General features: G+C 36.4%; 1 protein-coding gene across 4 annotated transcripts in view; it reads left to right on the top strand.

Annotated features, from left to right (window-relative positions):
- The window catches only part of ctnnd2a (catenin (cadherin-associated protein), delta 2a), a 282,577-nt gene that overhangs the window by 60,035 nt on the left and 198,726 nt on the right, over window positions 1-23,816 (top strand). The window contains exon 1 of one of the 4 annotated variants that reach the window (XM_084102140.1): window positions 23,280-23,454. The exons of 2 other annotated variants lie outside the window; for them this stretch is intronic. The gene's annotated coding sequence lies outside the window, so the exon portion shown is untranslated. Of the gene's footprint in view, window positions 1-23,279; window positions 23,455-23,816 lie in introns of those variants that run through there. One more of the 4 variants, XM_084102139.1, reaches the window with a different exon arrangement.

Below are 23,816 nucleotides of genomic sequence, written 5' to 3'. Positions count from 1 at the left end.
AGTCAGTGCTAGTGTAACAAGTCAGAAGAGAATGCCTGGTGTCTTCTAGGGGCAGATCTAGACTTCTGATCTGAAACACTGTCTGCTGAGGTTTTCAAAGCAATTCTGCAGCTCATAATGAATAAAGATCTTTCAAGCTGTGGTTAGAGATGGTTCATCTTTCATAATGTATATTAGTATTGGCATAAGGTGTTAATCGGCTTAATTATCTGACGCTGTTTAATTAACCTTCGATAGCAATGTTCTGACCTGGAGCAGATTTCATGTTGAAGTGAAAGCCATTATATTAGCTACTCACAGATCCCTTGTGGCTCATTTTTTTCACTGTGAAAGCTGAGATCCAAATACAAAAAGTGACAGCTACTTGTTTTTTTTGTGTGTTTTTTTCTTTAGAAGAGAGGGAGTTTTTATTCCCTTTTGAATTAATTATTTTGCATTGAGTACCAGATCAAAAGTTTTGAGGCAAATCTGTGTCTTACTCATGGGGCTTCGTATTGAAATTTTGTTCAGCAGTGATTCCTCTGAGATGGTTGACAAGCTTTCTGAATGTCTCACAAGAGGCCAGCTGACATCTTACCACTTAAATAAACCCTCATAGCAGAATATTTCATGGTCATCAGGAACCTACAGAATAGTGAAATCTAGGCTTCACTTTGATTTTGTAGAGCTACATTTCACATGCAGAAGTATCTATCTTTTAAAGGGATAGTTCACACAAAAAAATCAAAGTGTCATCATTTACTCACCCTCAAGTTGTTTCAAACCTGTGTGAATATCTTCACAAAAGAAGATATTTTAAAGAATGTCGGTAACCAAACAGTTGATGGGCCCTATTGACTTCCATAGTATTATTTTCCATACTATGAAAGTCAGTGGGGTCCATAAACTGTTTGGTTACCGACATTCTTTAAAATATCTTCTTTTGTGTTCAGCAGAAGAAAGAAATTCATACAGGTTTGAAACAACTTGAGGGTGAGTAAATGATGACAGAATTTTCATTTTTGGATGAACTGTCCCTTTAAGCTTCTAAAACGTATATAGTAATTATTTTATATTCCTCATGTATAATTCACATTAACAGTATTTTGTATGTGTGAGCTTGAATAATCATAGAAATGAATTAAATGTGAATTGTATTGATAACGGAAGTAGAAAATCCTTAATTGAAAGATTTTATACTCTTAAAAAAAACTGTGGTAAAGCAATTTTCACACATACAATTTTACTATTAATTACAAAGTAATGGCAAGTAACACATTGAATGTAACAATGTAAAAAGACTGAAGTAGTATTTTATTGTAAAATGTACACCAATAATCTTTGTTTTATTTTCAATTTCGAAACATATTTTTTTACAGTGTAATTAATGGGAAAAGATTTAAGGGCATGTGGCAGTTGCAAAATCAACATTTACTTTTTGCATTTCATTGTAAAGAAACGGTCTTTAATCCAATAATTCAATATCCATTAAATGTTCTGTTGAACCCTGGATTCTGCAGATATACTGTATGACTTAAATATGTTCACTAGCTCTAATTTACTCTGTCACATCAGTCAAAGTCTGTGGGTGGATGGAGACATTCTCATTGCTATATTTTTCTGAAACGAGTCTAACAAGCTTACCCACGCAAAACTCAGTGTCAAGGCACGCCATTTTAAGAACAATGTCAAGAAAATTAATTAGCAAGGAGGATGCAAAAACAGGAGTGTCTCACTTTGTGTTACTAATAAGTGTGAGGTGTTGAGGGGAATTATGTTGATTAAACGTATGCTGAGGTAATAAACGAAGCTGAAAGTTAATTCATGGCCTTCTTGAAGTATCACTCACACTTAGAGTTGCCATGGCTTTTCGAACGCTAAAGAACATAAGATCAAGAGGTTGGCTCTTTCCTCTTTGCTTCCCCCTTTTGTGTTCAAGTGAAAAGACACTTGGCTTCCTGACTAGAGATTAAATAAACGGCAGCAGTGATGAATTCTGATTGACAGTTTCTCAAATAAGGAAATCTCATCCTCCTTTGCTTGCACTACCAGCCATTCATCTTCCAGTGCATTGCATTCACCATAGCCATTCTCCCAGAGTGCTCTGGTGTTTTCTATAAAAAGTAGCCAGGCTGCACTAACTGGTCTGTTGCTGTAGTAACTTACTTTACAAATACACCAATCATTAAGCTGCATTGCTATTTATTATCAAAGTCACGCATGCAAACAAGTCGATTAATTTGATTTTTAAGCTTAATTTGGCCGCCCGTTTCCCTTTTAGTACGCTTTTTTTTTTTGTCAAACAATCGAATCTAGATGCTGCATTAGTGACTGCTTTTAATTATCACCATACGCCTGTGAATCCGCCATATTGGAAAGTTCAGAATCTGTCATAACACATGCAAGTGGATTGAAAGATGCAGCCTGCAACAGCACAACACACAGGTTACAAGTGTTTCAAGAAATCTGTTGTACCTACTTTAATTAAAATCTTAAATATGGTGCAGATATAAATTTGATATATTTTGAGAGATTTCAGTTTGCTAAAGGATGAGGATTATGTAGGTAATTGGTTATAATCATAAACTGTAAAAAAAAAAAGATGGACGACACCCCTTCACTCTCTTCCATTGGTGAAAAGTGATGCCGCCAATGTCCTAATATGGTGCTGACATATTGCGTTGATTTGGGACCTGAGTAGTGAGCGGGAAGTTGAGCCGCGATATCAAGGTCCCGCCCTCACTCCCGCAGAAACGGTTAGTACAAAGTTTACTGTATGAAATAAACAGTTATGGACATGTAGAAATTAAAGTTGAAGCTCCAATCTCCTCCTTAGTGACTACTTCGATTAGAGAAGCTGTCAATCACAGCTGTCAATCATGACGTCACATTCCCGTTTTTATAGCATCAAATAACTAACTAAGACCAAACTTATTTTTAAAAAACTAACACTTAAACTTAAAGGGGACCTTTTATGCAAAATTCACTTTTATAAGGTGTTTGAACACAGATGTGTGTTCACAGTGTGTGTAAACAACCAGTCTATAATGGTAAAAATCCACATAATACTGTTTTTATAATCCACATATATCATTATCAATCTCTCCCCTACTATTTCCCCCTACTCCTACGTAAGAGTAGGGAAACCCCGCCCACGACTGGTGGCGATTTGTACTAGATCCCAGCAGTCCGACATTATAACCGTAAACAAAACCATACCTGCTCTATCGCCATGCAGAATATTTTTTTTTGGCTCTGTGGGCATCATAATACAGTTCACACACAAGCACCTATACAACAGTTTATAGATTAACATGATGATACAGGCTAGTCGATGAGATGAATCAACGTAACTCCACAACAGCGTTACATAAATGTATCCACTAACCATTCCGAAACGTCCATGTACAGTCTAACAGTTGCAGCCTCTTCCTGAGTCTCTCCATCTGTGTCTGACTCCGGTTCAAACATTTAAGGCTGCACTCCGCTACTGGGTATTATTGACATTTTGCCTGAGAGAAATTCAGCTATTATGTTGTTCCCATAGTATCTGAAGCACATGTAAAGAATCGGCTGTCTTCTGAACGGAGGCAGGGAGCAGCAGCTCATTTGCATTTAAAGAGACAAACAAAAAAACTGAGTCCCAAAAAGGGGCAACTTTGACAAGACCCGGGACCAACCACCTGGGGGCGATCGAGATGTTTTGCCTTCACTTTTCAGGACTTGTGCGGTCCTGTTATACTGTTATAGTGGTAACACTTTACAATAAGGTTCATTAGTTAACATTAGTTAACTACCTTAGTTAACATGAACTAAGAATGAACAGTTCTACAGCATTAATTTATCTTAGTTAATATCAATTTCAATATTTACTAATACATTATCAAAATCAAATGTTGTATTTGTTAACATTAGTTAATGCACTGTGAACTAACATGAACAAACAATGAACAGCTGGATTTTTATTAACTAACATTAACAAAGATTAATAATTACTGTAATGTTATTATTTAATTACATTAATGTTATGTCTAATGAACCTTATTGTAAAGTGTTACTGTTATAGTTATCTTTATTGCTTTTATGATGTCTATTTTTGATAGTATATGTTTTATTTTATTTAAAAAATATATAAAAATGTAAAAAAAAAAAAAGTTTTTCTTTTATATATATTTTTTTTCTTGATAATGTTTCGATGTGCATTGCAGAGTGCAACTCTCGGAGTGATTCTCACGGTAATGGGTATGACAATGTTGTATGTTTGGTCTTGGCGGAATAGGTCTGCAACGCTGCTGCTGCTTTTATTGCTGCTGCTGCTGCAGAGCAAGTACGGGACTCGCTACTGCCAATACATACATGACACGCTGCTGTGAGCAAGTAAGACATGCTGCTGCTGTACAATATAGCGTGCATAAATTACCCGTAGCAGATCTATACAGGTGGAGCTGGGGAAGGTGGATGGTTTCTGAAACCACGCTGCACTGCTAAGGCAAATGCTACCCAAATATTTGAAGGTTGAGCAGCGAGCTCATTGGCTACTGAATACGGCAGGAACCAATCAGCTGCTCCCTATAGATAACGATGTGATTATGGACAGGTGAGAAAAATGACCTATTAGCCTGCATCATCTAGAGTTTCATGCCAGAACTTTGTGCATATTTGATATATATTTGTAAAAATCATTATACATAGCATGGTAAGTATATAATGCACAATTGTAATGGGGTTGTCAAACGTGCCAGTATCGTTACCAGTCAGTACAACAACAACAAAAATTGATGGCACCAGCATTTCTGCAGTGATAAACGCTGCTTTGAAACGCTCTTGTTAACGTTTTTTTGAGCATCAAACACTTTCTGAGCATCAAAGTTTTCTATTTACAGCGTGTTTTTACAAGCATTGAGCATTGTAGCCAATCACAATCATATCTGTTGAGTGTGTGAACGCAAAAGAAGTGCTAGTTAGTAAGCTAGTCAGAGTCTGCCTAACACTGCTGAAAACACATCCATTCATTGTAACCAACAAAGTGTAAACGCGATATAAATAAGAGATACATTATACAATTTAGACAGCTTTTTTTTATATAACGGGAGTTTTTGCAAGAGTGCATGATTTAGTGAGCTTGCTCTTTAGAGATTGGAAGCCTTAGAGATTACCCTAGTGAAAAAAACCTATACCAATGTGTATTTAAATACATTTATTTTATACTACTCCAAGTAGCCTACACTACAAATCCATTAATATATTTACTGACATATCGCTTGAGACTTACTGATATATTAATATTATAATTAAACTTTATTTGGACTATTTCTTTATTGCACAATGCACATTTCTTAAAATTAAGACTAAAATCTGTTTTTAATATAACTATTAGTAAGGATAGTATGATGACCATATAATATTACTCTTTAAATGCAAGATATTTAAAGTGTACCTAAAGTATACTCACAATAGCTCCACTTTAGCACAATCAAATATACTTCAGTATATCTTTATAGTCGGAGCACAGCTCATAACTTAAGTTAGCAGACTTTACAGGTAAGTACTGTATAGTATACCAAAAGTACTGTTGCAGGGTATTTATATTAAGTACATAATATGCAAATGTATTTGTAGTATACTTAGCATAAAATAAATGTATTTCAAATACATTTTGGAATATTTATTTTTCACTAGGGTATAAATGGAGAGATCTTCTCTTGCTTTCTGTTTATTACCCATTCACAATCTGATTGCAAATTTCTGGAATTACAACCTATTTAAATGCTTGATTGAATTGGAAATTGTGATGATTGACAGTGATAACCAATGGATGAGACAAAACAGGACAACATTTTTTAAAGTACATAATTCAACAGTTTTTGCTTGAACCGTGAAATTTTTACTAGGATTGGTTTTGGTACTAACTACTGAAGTTTTGGAAGTGACAACCCTATGATATATTATATTGCAGTGGATTATATGACATATGTAATGTACAAACTAAATTATATAAACCATAAATCCAAATTTTTTACAAAACTTGCACATCTTTTGACATATCCAGAGTTTGATCTCTTTCAAATATAATTTTATTATGATTTTGACAGTTTAATGTGTCATCAAGACATCTTTGTTTTGCAGTGCAGTGCACTTTCCTATCAGATCGAAGTTCAAACATAAACTCTGCATTAAAGATTCATACAGATCAACACAAGTTACACAGCAGTACATTACAGTGAAAAATATGCTTATGGAGAGAGCAAGCCAAGCATACAAATGAAATGGCTTTGCATCTTACCTCATAACGACTCTGTGAGATCTGCAATATAACTTTGGAAGACTTAGATGCTACTGTTTAGATCAGTATTCTGGGCAACAACAACAATGAGAAAAACACTTTAATCTCACTCCATCTCTTACAGTTTTCATGAACAGACCATTTAACCAATGATTCAATCTAATATGCTGCCAGTCACCAACCAGTCAACAATTATTAACACTCAATTCCACAGTTCACGTCTAAACAGAGCATGAGCCCGGCTGCTGTTACAATCACATGTTTATCAGGTGCTGTTTAATTGGTGTGAACAATACAGGCTGAGATACTGTCAGAGAGAGAGAGAGAGAGATGTTAGTGTTCAACAACTTTGTTGTATCCAGATATTAAGTGTGTTTGTGTGGACAATAAAATGCTGCAACTGTCACAGATCAGCTCATTATAAAAACACAAGTTTTTGAAATGGTTTGTTTTCTCTCTCTCTGGTTTTGACATTACAAGGTGCACATTAAATAAGCAGCCATACAGAGTGAAAACTGTGTAATATGCAAAACAATTATTTGTCTTTACTCAATAAAACATTTACATGACCTTATACGCTGTGACTATTTAGCATAATCGCGCATGTAAACACATTGAATATATCCAGACAAACCAGAAAATATGTTTTTTGTGTGTGTGTGTGTCAGTGAGTCACTGAATTATTGGCACATATTTTATGATCAGTTAAGTGAAAGGTGAATAACTCTGTGTAATGCTCATCACGCTCATTAGCATTCATTTAGCTCTTAGGCAAAAGAACGGTCGGTCGAAACCGAACAGAAGACTTGTGTAATCAAATGCATGGATGGTATTAGCATAAGCTGTCAAACTTTGTATGTTTAGTGTCTGAACACTTTATTCTCAGTTATTTGTTAAGAAGCCTGTAAGGCCAAAGGCATGTGTGAAGACGCATAATTGGTCTCCAATGCCTTTGTGTTGAAAGCGTGTTTGTGCCTGCAGGATAATATAGAGATGTTTGCACATATCAATGTCAGCAAGTCCTGCCCGACAATATTTTGAAGGTGCATACAGTACTTTTGAGAAATGTTAAAATTTTGTACACTCTCATGAGATGAACTCCGGGCATATCAGCCTGTTAAAAGCTGTTTTTTTCAGGGAATGGATCAATGCATGGTTTCTGCCATTTTCAGATCACAACACTAGCCGAAGATTACTTACTTTATTGTGGTTATACTATTATAGTATTGTATACGTTTATTTTTAATTTAGTCATTTTTATTAGCTTTTTTTAAAAGCATTTAACTTATTTTTAGGCTAAAATTAGAAATGTTGCTTATGCAGCTAAATTTAATTAAATAAGTTTATGTGGAATACTGTTTTTTAGAAACGAGGAAGAGGAGGACCCAAGTGCAGTGTGATAACACTGGTCTGGCGGTAAATATGTTATTTCTACAATAGCACTGGTAACTGAAAACATTTGTGTGATGCTATATCCTCACCTTTATATGTCTAAGATTTTCTGCAATTTACATTTTCTGGACGAAGTAAACAGATTTGTTGTATTCATTCATTAACAGTCATTAGCTCAAGACAAATGGTTTGTGCTAGTTTAAAAGAAACACCAGAATTTGTGTTGTTCCCCTGAGCTACAGAAGTTTACTTCTTGAATATGTAAAAGCTTATTGTATTCCTTAAGGGAAAAATAAAAACAATAAAAAATAAACAAGTATGGTCCCTAGAAATTCTATGTGCAAGATACAGAAAGAGAGATATTTGTCAGTGTCGGCAGTAGATTACATGCTTGATGTTCTCAGTCTGTTTTGTTGCACTAAGTCTGATTTATTGACATTTCACCAGTTTTACAAGCTGAATGGAGTCTAATCTTTCACACTGTTCCTTTAAATCTCAAATTCAACTTAACCTAAGCATTTATTTACTGCTTTCTTCTTTTGAATTGGCATCGCTCAATTCATTTTAAGTGCAAGAGTATTTTGCTTGCCGATTGTACCTCTTTCCAAGTGTGGAATCATCCAATATGCTGGTAAATAAGGTTTAATAAACTTTTTAATTATAGTGAAGACATTACTTTGGGATAACGAAAAAAGTAGTTACAAAACTCTTTGATTTTGTTGAAAGCCTCGGGCTAAAGTACTTGCAGTGGTTCATTGATTAATAAGAATAATTAATTTCAGCCCTCAAGTTGTCATTAGCTTCAGGGGTGCAAGTGTGAGAACAGCACCTGTCATTTCCTCTAAACAACAAAACCTCCTTCTGACGGCGGCAGGCTAACTTGAGTAAATGAAAGGAGACGTCTGTGTGAGGCACGTCGGTTAGAAGACACGCTATCAGTAGATTCACACAGTCTTCAAATCCTCAAAGGTTTTTCGGCAAAAATTTTAAAAGGAATTTCCTTTATTGCCCTTATTGAAGCATACAGAGTAGATGACCTGCTTTAGACCTCAGTGTTTTTTTTAATCTGTCATCAGTTGACCTTCATCAGTGGCTTGTTTCGGTGGTTTGTGAATATAGGCAATAAAAATGTATCATATAACATGTGAAAAGCTAAATTCGATAGGTCAGGTTATGGATTTCTGGTTGCAAAGGAGATTAGAATGTGGGTTTTACACACATAATCCTGCTCAAAAGTTTGGGTCAGTAAAATTATTATAATTTTTTATTCAGCAGGGATGCATGAAATTGATCAAAGGTGACAGTAAAGACATTTATATTGTTAAAGGGTTTATATTTGAATTAATTATTGTTTTTTTGAACTTTATATTCATCAAAGAAAAAGAAAGTATTACGGTTTCCAAAAATATGAAGCAGCACAAATACAAAGTTTTGTAATGAAACTCTAGATGTTGCAGGCTAATATGTCCTTAACTCAACCTGCTTGCAATCACATCATTCTCTATAGGGCACAGCTGATTGGTTCCTGCTGTATCAGTAGCCAATGAGCTCGCGTGCACATCCTTCAAATACTTGGTTAGCATTTGCCTTAACAGTGCAGTGCGTTTTCAGAAACCCTCCACCTTCCCCAGCTCAACTTGTATAGATCTGTTACGGGTGATGCATGTAAACTATATTGTACAGCAGCAGTATGTCTTTTTTGCTCGCAGCAATTTAGCTAATATATATATAATATTAACATTTTTACTGTATTTTTAATCACATTAATGCAGCCTTGGTGAGCATAAGTTGATCATGTAATAGTTTCAAATTTATGCTGATTTAATAGCTTGAGAATCTATAGTACAGGCAGTGAAGATGATGATGTGGGGCAGTATATGATAGCATATGCACATGCATTTCCATTTTTAATCCAGTAAGGATTTCTCTGAAGGTCGTGTCTGCTCGTGGCATGCATTTTGGAACTGCTGATGACTGGAAGTTTTCCAGTTTTCCCTTCAGATTAATTTGAACATGTTTGTGATCACTAGCCCCACTGAATAAGAATAAACTTTCCTTTTTTTTTTTCACAATTCAACAGCGTATTTAATAAAGATGTTGTTTCTCTGCAACCCATAGACACCTGTCAGTCATCATTTGGTTCAGGACAGCTAGCCATTGATTTGTTTTGATTGACGACGGCCTTCTTATGTGCAATGAAAATCAGATAAACTGTTGCTCAACACTTGCCACGTCTATTGAAATATAGCTTACAGAGTAACTCAATAATAGCAGCACCATCTGGATGTTTATAAGCTTTAAAAGCTTTGTAATGTATGAAAATGTATGAAGATGCTCTTCATCCACCTTCATCTTTATATATGTCTGTCTCCATACGTCCCCTCTTGCTTTAAAGGTCATCCCTTATGTGCTTCACGCAGTTCGTCAGCAATAAAACTGTTTATTCTTTCTCCGTCCTTGGTCTCCTGCTAATATAGAGCTCTTTGTGCGACCTAAAGGGAATTTCTAATTTTCTTCTTGCAGTGATGCTTTTTAATAGACTCTTTTGTATCTGTGAAGGTTTCTTTTGTTTTTCCATAAGAGACTCGCTTTGTATGACAGGTTTGTTGGCATGGCTTCATGCAGTCTCTGTTGCTGATGTTGGGGATTTTCGAGAGCAGAAAGTAGAGGGTATAATAAAGGCGTGTGCAGGGCGTTTGCTAGAAAATTAGGTGTTTAGTAACTTAAGAATGCAATGAAATGGCCCCATCACTCCCTGTCACCCATCAGGCTTTTGAAGTATATCAACTCTGGTTCCTACAACAAAACTGGGAAGTGTAATTATGCTGAAAAACAATATCTAACACGTTTCTGTTTATATCTGGGAAATCCATTTAAGTACTACCAAGTATCGTTCAATTGCTTTTGAGGGATGGGTAGACCAGCATGACCTACAGGTGTTTAGTGTTTAATGTTATATATGTATCTCTATAAATTTGTGTTCCAGTTTTATATATTTACACAGTTTTGGACATATATAAACATTTTTATTTATAACATGTATTTATATAGAGAGAGATAGACTGTGTTTATATATATATATATATATATATATATATATATATATCTTTTTAATATCAAAATATATTTTTATTTATTTATTTTTTGCCTCTTAGGAGAAAATGGCACAGCTCTATAGGAAAACATTTCAATAATTTATCTGGTGAGCAGAAAGTCGAAGTCATGGAAAATTCGGAGGACATCGTCCTGGGGGGTGTTTGATTTGGCTGGAAAGGTGGCAGTTATATCAGGGGTTAGACTGATGACCTGTGTCTGTTTGATGTAATACCAGCCAGGGTGAGGAGCGTGTGTCTCCTGGGGTCAAAGAGAGATGAAGAGCCCCTGTCAACATGCAGGATCTGCCACAAGCAGCCCAGGGCTGTTTATGTGTGTGTGTTTAATGACCTCTGGGGACATCTCCTGCTGTCCTATCTCAGCAAACTGCTGACTGTAAACCCACCCACAAACACACACACCCCGCCTCAGTCAGTTGACAAATATGTCTTCCAAACTGCATAATAAACAGAACTCCTTCATATTCATGTCCCCTGCCCTGTTTACCCAGAGACTGCGGCATGTGAAGGAATGGAAACTCAAAGGTTTTGAAACCTACATATCATAGGTATTAGGTAATGACATAGTTTTCGCCTTATTGAGTTTTTTATCTCTTTGTATCAGTGGAATTATTGTGATAAACATAAAACTATGCTACTTTAAAAGACTCCTTGTTTTGGACAAATTAACTACAAAGCAAAATTGCTACTAATGTGGCAGCATCGAATGAATACCAGAACGCATTGCGAAGAACTCTGATGGCAGACAGAGTTCAGAGAAATGTTTTTATATTAAGTAAATATACTTAAGTTTAATGCTGAAAAGTATGGATAAAAATGTATCACCTAAACAGACTACTTCACCCAAGTTTTAATTGTACATGTGTTCATATTTATTAGCAGTAGTGTAGGTTTCATTTGAAAATTGTAACACAAGTTTAGAATGTAATAAAGTTTAGGATGTTTCCCGCCCCAAAAACAAATCTTTTTACTTGGTTGGTGTATCATGTTGTTAGCTTAGCAACATGCTAATGGAAACACTATTGGAATCCATTCTAAGTCGAGTCTTTGTAGCACTTCATATGTTGACGGCTATATGTTGAAAGCCAGATTTTCTTGGTAACACTTTAAAATAACTTTCATTTAACATTAGCAACATTATGCTAAGCTAATGTTGACAAAAATAATTACTTAACCATCACGTACTATGCCATCTCCAATTTGTTTGTTATTTCATGTATTTCATTGTCAAATAAGATGTTGTTTTCTTTAATTTTAAACAAGCTATAGAACAAATGGACCACATTTAGACATTTTAATAGTCATGCACCAAAGAACCAACTGATTTGATTTAGGCCTATGACTTAATGGGGTCATGAACTGGCTTTTTTTTTTAAATGTACTGTTGTCTGAAGTCAACTTATGACGTTTGCATGGTTTTTACATTAAAAAACATCATAATGGATAAATAATAGGCTATTTTCTACCCTGGTTTTGCATCTAGCTCCTGAAAAAGCTCCCGTTTTTTATGGGTGTATCGCATTGAAGACTTGGAAGTAAACACCCACTGCTATGATTGGATCACAGTTTTGCATCTAGCATCATATTATAATGAGTTTCGACAAAATTCCGTGTGTCTGTTTGACAAGCTACGTCCTTAGTTGGACCCTTCTGTGACTGGTTAGACACGCACACAGTAGATATCAAACTATCTGTAACAATGCAATACTAGCAGCACATATAAAGAATAAAAATATAAACATTTTTTTACTCACATAAGTGTGTTGCACCATTTCTGTTGGATCCAATATAGAAAGCACAGCATTGTTTTTTTTATCTAATTCTGTCTGCAAATCCAGCCTCGACCTGTGTCTTGTTTACAAAGTAATGAAGCGAACAAATGCACAATGTCTACCTAAAGTTCTAAACACATTTCACATTTCTAAAATTGGAATCCGAAGGAAGCTTATGCAGCGACTGTTCTTCCACAACCAGGCATTGCACAATATTTTGTAATCTTCAGCTGCATTTTTATTGCTTGGTAGCTCGATCCGGTTTAGCGCCACGTAGCCCTATGTTTTTTACCTATTACATGTCATGCACGAATCGGTGGGTGGGGCTACAGAATTAGGTGTTGGTCTTCTTCTGTTGAGGCGGCGTTTCGCTGCTCTCTGACTTCACAGGTAGGCCAATTCACAGATCCCTCGTTTGATGAGCCAGCTGTAAATACAAGTTTTTATTTGACTAACAAGGAAGTTTTCATCTCCGAAACTTACAGGATATTCCTATATTACGATGACCTTTTATATATCAAAAGCTCAAGAATAAGTTGATTTCTCAATTCATGACCCCTTTAAGACTACGACAGACTGAACAACATTCAGTTGCCAAGTTACCTAAATTTAATTACCCAAAATGTAATTACCTTTTTTTTTTTTTTTTTTTTAAATGAAAACTCACTAAAATAAAATCACTACATCACAATCGGTGCATCACTACGTCATACACTTTGTTTTACAGTTCACAGATTCCTACTAGTACTTTTATTGACCCTGATTTTAGAGCCTTGTATTTAGAATGTTCCAAATCATTCACTTATTAGGTCCCATTTGGGTTAGAATGCTGCTAATGTAGTTAGATCCCTATGGAACAGACATATTGTAATTTAAAGACTGCTGCAAACTGCTTTCTCTTGATTTCCCATGACTCTTTTATGTATTCACGGTAGTACCCATCTGCTTTGCACCTGTCGTCACCCCACAAACAATGTTTTTTTAGTCAAGAGTTGATAAGAGGTTTGAGAAAAGTGTTTGTTTTTGATGTCAATGTACAATAGTTCCGCTTGATACACCTGGCCCTGAACTGTGGCTTACTTTTAAACTATTTGCACGCACAATGCATGTGTGTCATCACGTAGCACTGATATGTGCTGTTACAAAGCAGCCCTCTCCTTTTCTCTCGCTGCAGTCTGTCTTTTCCTTCTCGCTGAGGACACCGGGTCTCATAAGAACTAGTGTTTTTCCCTCAGCTAGCGCCTGGCACACTTCAAACGCTCTAATCGCTTTGACCCCCGGATGAAAGAGGCAGCGCTGGGTCCAACCCATTGAAATAATGGACAGAAGAAGAAAGACTAGTCGGTGAATGTAAAACGGTAATGCGAAAGCTAAATGTGAACATTGGGGTGTGAAGACAGACATTAAACATTCTGTCACTACTGGAGAACTGACGGTGCCTAGGCTACGTGATAAAACCACGGCAGCTTGGGTCTCAGAGGTCCTATATTAATTGTAAAAATAAAAAATATGGTGAGAGAAAATGGTGCAGTTATACAGTTATTGGTGCATTTTCAGTTGAGCGACTCATATCTAGTGGTGTACGTGATTTCTCCAAGTACAATATGTTCCTGGATCAACATCTTTGGGGATAGGGTTAGGACTAAATTTTGGTGACCCATACCTACGGATGCTTTGCTCTATGTTTAGTGAAGTAATGATGCCCGAGATTGTATTCCTTAAGAACTGCCATTTACTTTAACCAGAGACAGGAAACATCACGATTTGGCTTTGATGTAACATTGGTAATTTCAATATACCAAGTTTTCACAGCAGTCAGTTTACACATGTAATGTTTGTAAATTTCAGTCAGATGGGCAAAATGAATGCTGAAGTAGTTTAATATTTAGGTAATATAAATAAAAATTAATAATTAAAATATTATCTGGATAATATTTATGTTGACAATCTTTCTTCACTCACTATTAAAATAGTCCACTATACATTCAAAAGTTTGGGGTTGGTAAGATTTTTTATGTATCATGCTCACCAAGGCTGAATTTTATTTGTTTATTTATTTTACCATATGCAGTAAAATATTTATATTGTGAATGTGAAATAAGAGTTAAAGTACTGTTTTCTATTTTATAACATTTTAAAATGTAAACCTGAATTTTCAGCATCATTACTCCTTCAGTGTCACATGGTCCTTCAGAAATCATTCTAATATGCTGATTTGCTGCGGACAAAACATTTACAATTATTCCCAATGTTGAAAACAGTTGTGCTGTTTAATATTTTTGTGGAAACCATGATGAAAAATTCTTTGATGAATAGAATGTTTAAAAGAAAAGCATTTACTTGAAATAGAAATCTTTTGTAACATTACAAATGTTTGATCATATTAAGATGTTCTTGCCGAAAAAAGTGCCCCAGACCCTCAAGCACCCACTTGCAGCCCCCTGCATTTTTAAATTAGGCCACTGTATCACAATCTCAAACCAATATGCAAAAAGTGAAATTTGATTTGTGGGCCAGATATATTTAAGGACAAGCTATTAACACTTGAGGGGCTGTGAAATTTGTCCCACAGGCGTCACTAACGTATTAAATCTTCCTGTGAGCACTGGTAACTTTGCCAAGGCATTTCTTTATGGATTTTTATGAAGAGAAACCCTGCCTGGATGTAACCATTAATGGCAATTACCAGAAAAGAATGTTAGCTGTGTGTACATATCTCTCTAACAAATGATCTCCCCAGCATCCCTTCAGAAGCCTTAAGCAGAGTACTGATTAGAAACGCCATCGAGCATGTCAGTAATGGCGAAACGTTGTGTTAGGTGAAACTCAAATGAGACAGGAACAGTGGGAAGCCAATATCATCTCTCCAGCAGTGCATGTTCTTTGTGTTAGTTCTGCACTGCGTTGTTGATGTTGAAGATTTAATCATGAACTCATCCGTCCCAGGATTCAGTTTCTCATGCACCATACAAGTGTCTAATGCTAGGCCTGACAAAAACGCTGTGTGACGTAACATGTAACTAGAAAGAACTAGTCTATCATTAGACATAGTCATTTCTATCCACCATCACATTTTGGTATATCACATTTAAAAAAAAAAATGCTGCAAGGAAACACCAAGATGGGTATAATTCTAAAAATGCGCATAAAAAAAGTATGTGCTCAATTGAGGCAGATTTTTAATAAGAAGACATGCACAGAATGGAAACACATTTACCAAATGAATCCCTCGATACGCAACAAAGAACTGGTGTGACTTTGTCTAAACAAAGGATGTAATTGGATAACTGGACTAACCAGCGGACCAGTTTTTAAGTGTTGGTTTGATCATTCTGAAATGCCTGAGCCGAAATCTGTCATCAGAATGATTTAGTGTAATGACATCCCAGAATTGCCTCACATGATTGCGTTCACAAATACCAGGCATCCGAACGCAAGATAACGTGACAGCATATATCGTGTTTGGTCTGCACGCTCTGAGATGCAAGTTATTTATAATGTATGGAAAAAGAGCCACAGTTGCTTCCCTGATTGCAGCAACTTCCAGTTTTAAGATATATTTTGCACCAATTTCCCAGGAAGTGACGATTTTGTTCTCTTGAACACATGGGATGGAAACACTGCTTTATGCATAAATGTTTTAAGCGATAATCCATTTTTGCTTATTAAGTGTTAGAATTATTAATATTTTGATTCTTCCAGTCTGACTGTAACGTCTCCAGGTAGATGAAGAAGGCAAACACGAAGATACAAATAATAACAAAGGTTTAATTCTCACAATAGATTCCAACAGGTGAATACACGAAACAGTGTGCTATGCACAAACAAAGTGCTCTTTACACAAACAATGACCAGCCTACTGAAAGAGTGAAAACCAGGAACTTAAATACACAGAAAATGAATGCAAAACAGGTGATAAAGATAATGACTAACTAGACACTGATAAACTAATTAACAAGACACAGGTGATAGAACTGAACTAATGAGGGTAACCAAGGGAACAGAATGAACTAATAAGACAAGACTAAAATAGACAGAACAGATGAAAACAAACTAAAGTCCATGACAAACGTGACACTGACAATGTCAAATATAAATTAGAAGAGTTAGAATCCTACTATATATAAAGGTGTTTTTTCCCCCACACAGAACTGTAATACGCATTTATTTATATAGATTGAATTTGAAGGAACTGTTAACTTTTGAGGGGCCAATTTTTATTCACTTTAATTATTTCTTGGAATGTACAAAAGGTCATGCGCTTAAACAGTCACCTTATTATTTTCATTTTATTAAAGTCATTTTGATTATACATCTGCAATTAATCATAATGCCATGGGAAATAATGAATTACTCTTTAGCACTGGCCCATAAATCACGGGGAAAGTTTGTAGCGTAGATTAATGTATAGTTCAAGCGCACTTCAGAAGAGATTGTAAAACCTAATGGAACCTTAATTCTCAGATAACAGAAAGATGTCTTTTCACAGGTGGAAGTACTGGTATTTTAAAGTGTTAATCGAGCTTTATACGACCGCATGCTAATCAAGGCTTGCTCTTTAGGTGTCATGAGTTAGCAAAGTCTAGTTAGCATAGTCACATTTGCCCCTGCTGGTAAATAATGCAACTGCACCCTCTTTTTCCATCGACAGCCATTAGAAAACTAGAATTGGTCTCTGAGAAAAACAAAAATGTGTCTATCTATCTATCTGTCTGTCTGTCTGTCTGTCTGTCTTTCTTATATGTACGTATACAGTTTCTGGCCGACCGTATGGCATCCATCCATCCACCAACATAACACACATTCAGAGCAAAATTTCCACTTAAATTGGAACTGACTGCCCTCCTAAATGAACGCCATGTGTGCATGCCAAATGTGTGAAAGAGACACCTCATCTCCTTATGTTTATTCCCACACATAATAAAGTTTTGTCAAGGACTGACTTTTTGAACCCCCCTCCTTGCAGCGATGCACATCATATATCTCACTCCAGATATATTCATCCGTTCCAGAGCTCACTTTCTGAACCTGTCACTCCGTCCACACCCTTATGAGAGCACATGCCATGCAGTTCTTTACATTCTCACATGCTCAGCGCACCAGAAGAGAAAAAGTGCTGGAAAAAAGGGATTTATCTCCTGTGATGCTTATATTGTTTTCCCAGTGTTTCAAAACTGCTGACCTTTTGCTTTTTCTTAAGTTTCACTGAACGTGTTGAGCAAAGCTGCTGTTGTCTTGAGAAAGAGACTGAGAGCCTGCCTTTCTAGGGCTCAATATATCAAAACAAATGTCTCTGAGGATCAATGAATTAATGTCTGATGTGGAACCAAATTAGGGTGAACGGATTCAGTTGGCTAGAAGTTACTTGTGTGTTCAATGCTGAAGCACGTAAGCGTGACTGTGAGTTGGCATTTAGTCGCTGACATTTCAAGGTGCTGTTTTGTTGTGCCAGAAGTCTAACTTCATAAGAGCATGAACTTCTTTTTTCTAAAAGCCATGTTTTTTTTGCTAAAGAGCAGGTATGTGACCTTGGGGTGCATGGTTAGCATATTTGTCATTTGTAAGTCGTGGTTGACAAAATGGGGTGATCAGTGGCCAATATCCAGAGATCAGGGTGACTGATGGAATATCAATATGTATATACTGTATAATAGACATACAGTACAGCAGCCTCAGAAAGTATTGCCACATATGGCTGGATTTCTTTGTATTATATAACAAAAATTCACAGTAACTAACATTAACTATGGGCATAGTTCCTATAATTCCATTTGTCTTAATTTTAAACAATACATTTTTTATCTATTAGTATTTTATGTAATATTTTTTAATTTTATTTCACTTACATTTTTGCTAACACTTTTTACAGTGTCCCTGTTACACATTTGACATGTAGTAACCCTAACCATAATCATATAATATGTACACATTGTTTATTAATATTACTCAGTACTTTAACTGTGTAACAAGGACATCTTAAAATAAAGTGGATATTCAAAATAAAAGTCATTCTGGTGCATTAATGTTGTCCTGCCTAAATTCACCTGTAGCATTTAAAATGAATGATTTTAGTTTTTAGTGTTTTATTATTAATTTATTTAGAAGAAATAGTGCCGAAATTTTAAATTTAGCTATATCTTATCAGCCATAACATGAAAATGAATATCGGTGTATGGATATTAGCCAGAATTTTAGTATCTGTCACTGTCCGTGATCCTGTTTTTAAGCTGTTTACAACGTATAGCTCACATGTTCAGATGTTTAGGGATGTCATAACTAGCTTTACTGAACCATTTAACACTTTGTAATCTCCAAGTCACAGTGAGGGAAACAAAGGAGTGAGATACTTCCCGGCTATTCTCGTTTCTCTGTACCAGGAGCTTGCAATCTTCTGTTGGTATAATTTATGTCCGTCCTGTCACATTAAACAACAATCATTCTCATGATACTTCCAGAAGATACATTTCCACATGCAATCCTGAGTGAGTCTAATCCATCGCCGGCTTCTTTAGCAGTGCCTGTAAAGGTTAAGTGAGTTTCTTTCAGAAGCACAGTGTATTTTTCCCCTCCCCTGGCAAGGGAAAGGCTGTTTGCCCAGTGTAGTTTGTTTATGTATGTGTTGGGGTAAATTGGCTATTCTTAGTCTTGCTGAAGAGCAGACGTGACAGACAGAGGCCGTGGTTTGAACTGACTTAATTGGGCCATTCATCACAGAATGCTGATGATGTCTGCTCTCTCTTTCTCTCACGTTGCTATCTTTCACAGTCATTCATTTTCGCATCCTTTCTTTCTCTCTTTCTTTAATCAGAAATGTAAACAAAATGTAAACAGAAGGATCACGTGAACCAAATTCGCCCATTCCGAGGATACCGTAATCAAAATAGAAGACATGTGAAGATTTTCGGTGTGATATCTAATGTTTATTGTTTGGTAAAAAACACTTTTGTGAACTGCATTAACAAATTTTACAGCTTTTTTCCCCTTTTTATTCGTAGTTCTCAATGAAATTGTATTGTGTTATCTCTCTACCTTACAGTTAGCCTGGGTGCCAGCCCGAACCCCGCCCACAACATTTTTTGGTCGGGAAGTTCGGTCTGGACTCGATCCGTTGAGGAGTAATTATGCTCGGCTCCCAGAAGGCCGAGCCAATCAAATTGCCATGCGGGCTTTAATCGATGATGGACAGATGATCTGCGGTTACGTAATCACCCACGTCATAAAGAGCGCTTGGGTTGAATTCGTTTACAACAAAGATGACTGCCGCTGGAGAATTGAGATTTCACGAGTTCACACTTACAAATAAGTCATTTAGAATAAATGCATATTTGGCGTACTGTCCGAGGAGAGGGCTCGGGCTCGGTATTCGGCCCGAACCCAAAGTACTCCCCCCCGTATTCCGGGCTGTGGAAGAACAAGCCGAGAGTGAGTGGAGGGATGCTGAAAACTGTCAAGGAATGTTAAGTGAGTTGACAGAGTTAAAATAATATATGCTTCCTCTCATGCTGATAGGGTAGACGGTAATTGTTTGATGACAAGTTGATTGGATTGATTATTTGAACGTGCTCCTCCCGAACTTTGTTTATGAAACATCATGTGTAGATTCCGCCATCGCGTCTGTTATAGAAGATATCGACAGCGCATTAATTTTAAAAGAGGAACAGAGAACCGCGATCAAGGCATTTGTCGATCGGAAACATGAATGAAGAACATACGTCACTTACTCCGTTGCTCTGATTGGTTGTAGGTCTATCCAATTGAGTGCAGAGGCATTTTCCTTCCTGGTTCGGTTGAAACGCCCCATAATCACAGCTCAATGGAGCAGTATCAGACTCACATTCTGACTAGAATCTGAGTATGACGACGTCAGGCTACCTTACAGTATAATTTGACATGAAATGCATATAAATGAATGTTGAATGTCTCTTTATATGCTATGATAATATGCAGTGATGTAGCACATTAGCATAGTCATAACTCCTTTACATGCATTACGCAATGTTACGACTTAAATCCTTATTCTACATCATATTTAGTATAAATTCACTAAAGAACGATATTTGAAAACAGAAAATGTCCATTGACAAGGTCTTTAGTAGATTTTGAAATTGACATACAGTAATGATATATTGTATCATATTGGTTATTGGATGATATTTGTTGACAATTTGTTTTTTAATCTGGATTGGCCTATTTTTAGATATTTACATAGCATTAATTTTCTTTTGTCTAGACACAGTATTACGTTAAAAGACAATCATGCTTTGACATTTAAACAATTTAAAGCTAATTTCCATTGTTTAAAATGTTTAAAGTATTTCAAATCGTATGACGAAACTCCCTTAACTGAGTCATTAATGGTGCTTTTAAGGCAAGAATTGTGTTTTTTCTCTTCTTCTAGCAGACTGTTAGTTCAAGCACTTAACGTCAGGTTTGACATGCTAAATATCACATGAAACAGGCCAGTGTTCTGAATCCTGACATGAAGTTGCCTGACAAGGACAACCCTTCAGTAGGTACTGTATGTGCGAGTGAACACAAGGTTAGATGACCTCAGACTTGTCATCAGTCACCTGAGAGAGATGGAAGGGTTTGCTCAGCCTCAGATCACATGACCTATTGTTCATTCTGTGGGGGATACAGGTGGTTTCCCTGGGGGGATGAAATAGGATATTCCCTGTCCAACTGATCAGTGCAAATGAAACCATCGCTGCACAATATCACAAAAGGAGGCCACACAAGAACGATTTATTTGTGAGATGTCAAGTACGTAGAAAGATTGTGTGCTTTTGTAGTATGTTGTGGGTTCAGCATCATGTTTTAGTCAGTGTTTTGTTCACCTGAATGTGCAGCCACATGGAAAAAATGAAATACACCAACGTTCAAAAGTTTGGGGTCAATTATTATTTTTTTAAATCGCTTATTCTTACCAAAACTATTTATTTGGTAAAAAATGCTGTAGAAACCATAATATAGTGTGAAATATTATTACAGTTTAAAATAACTATTTACTATTTTAATATATTTTAATATATAATTTATTCCTGTGATGGCAAAGCTAATTTTTCAGCATCATTACTCTAGTCTTCAGTGTCACATGATAATTCAGAAATTACTCTAATAACTTGATATGGTATGGTACACAAAAAAAAAAAAAAAAAAAAAATATATATATAGGGTGAATATCAACTTGAACAGGTTGATATATATATATATATATAGAGAGAGAGAGAGAGAGAGAGAGAGAGAGAGAGAGAGAGAGAGAGAGAGAGAGAGAGAGAGAGAGAGAGAGAGAGAGAGAGAGAGAGAGAGATTTTCTGGATGTTGTGGTGAATAGAGAGATCAAAAGAACAGCATTTATTTTAAATAGAAATCTTTTTGCAACAATGCAAAATGTCACTTTTGGTAAATTTAATACATCCATTTTAAAATAAATAAATAAATAAAATAATCATACTGACCCAAAACTTTTGAATGGTAGTGTTAATGATACTGAATACTATTAAATATATAATGAAATAATGTAATATTATAGCATATTATATTAAATATATAATAATTACCAAGTTATGGCTGATAACAGATAAATGACTGAGATTAAAATTCTATATTTTGTGTAAAAAAAACCTACAAACTAAAACCAATAATTTTAAATGTGTGAATTTAGGCATACGACCAATATATATATATATAAATAAAAAAAAGTTATGTAATTTTTATTAAATTTAGTGTTTTTAAAGGCTAACTTTTAAGTGCGTGTTAGATGTCAGCAATGGTAATCTAAAAGTCACAATTAAATACACAATACTGGCCGATAAATTAAAGAAAAATCTCTAATATTGACCGATAACTGCTACCATTATATTGTGAATTAATTCTTAATAAAGAATGCCTCGATCCCTTTACGTTCAGCAGTGGCGTGAATCTTTCCTGACCATCATCTCCAGCTCATCTGTAAGGATGGACAGATCAGAAGGAAGAGAGAAGCCTATTAGACGAGAGGTTGACAGCGCACTTGGTATGCATGAGAACAGCGAGAGTAACCTTTTATCAATCAGCTTTCATCACTGACCGGCCCTATTGAGCAGGCGGTCAGCAACATCTCTCTCTCTCTCTCTTTATTTCCCCTGCTTGTTGCTCCAGCAACTAAACCTCTGAACCTCCCAGCTTTTATGATGTTTAGATTGGCTTAGTTAAATGCAGTCCCATCTCTCATTTACTTTAACTGCAGCCAGACAGGTCATTTAGCCGTATGCTGTGAAATAGTGTCTTTTCAATAGATAAAAAGGCTGGAGAAGTTTTGGCCACCGAAACGCTCTGGCATCCCTCTTTCTTCGATAATACACACTGCCTCTCCTGGGTCTCCATTGTATTTAAACATATTCCGACACAGCGCTTTAGATAAATCGTTCCGGCTCTCTCAGGAACGCCGACTTCCAGGCTGGTATTGATGTGGAACAGACAGTGAAAGTTCTCAGGCTTTTCAGAGCGCCGAGGGATGGATGGGGGAGGAAGAATGGAGGAGAGAGGCATTTAGCGTTTCACCCCAAAGGCACTCGAAATTCTTGCCCGGTCTTTGAGGTGGCGGGCACAAATCGTCCTGTGAAAAGGGGCAGGCGGGAGAGTGATTGGAGGGAGGCTCGGTTTGGCAGCCTGGCCGGTGGGCGGGACGTTCGGCGATGAAACATTGCATAAATAATGCCAGAGGGGGGCGCTGGGTCCTCTGTTGCCATGGAAACCTTTGTGGCTGACTGAGCCTGTGTTGTGCGCGAGGTGTTCGGAAGCTGCGGCTGGCAGACCGGCCGCGCCTGTAATGAGTTGAGGAATTTCTCTAATGGGAAGAGTAAGTGGAAGGATGGTCGACGGACTGGCTTTACGTTGATCTTGTTTGCTCTGGCGTGTGGGAGGAGGAGACGAGGTATGGCTTTTTTTCTGATCTGTGATGGGGAAGGTGGAAAGAATGTTGCTGATTTAAAGGATGAGTTTTTGAACTTTAACTGTATTTAAATGTATGCTTTGCTAATGTTGGTTATGGTGTTCATGAAAGTTGTTTTTTTTGTTTTTTGTTTTTTCTTGTGGACGTGTGTTGTGCATCTTGTTATGTCTGTCATAATGTTAATTCTCATTGGCTGGCTCTCCAGCCTTACTTATACTGGTTTTAACTGGTAGATTTCAGTCACAATTAGCTGTCAGTTCTTTTATATATTTGTACTTATTTCCTTTGAACTCTGATCAACAGGTGTTGCCGCTCTACTAGTGGTTTGCAACATCAATTTACCT

This window comes from Abramis brama (assembly GCF_963993115.1).
Source record: "Abramis brama genome assembly, chromosome: 24".
NCBI lineage: Eukaryota > Metazoa > Chordata > Actinopteri > Cypriniformes > Leuciscidae > Abramis > Abramis brama.
Note: the sequence above shows the minus strand (reverse complement) of the source record. Positions and strands in the feature narration are given on the sequence as shown.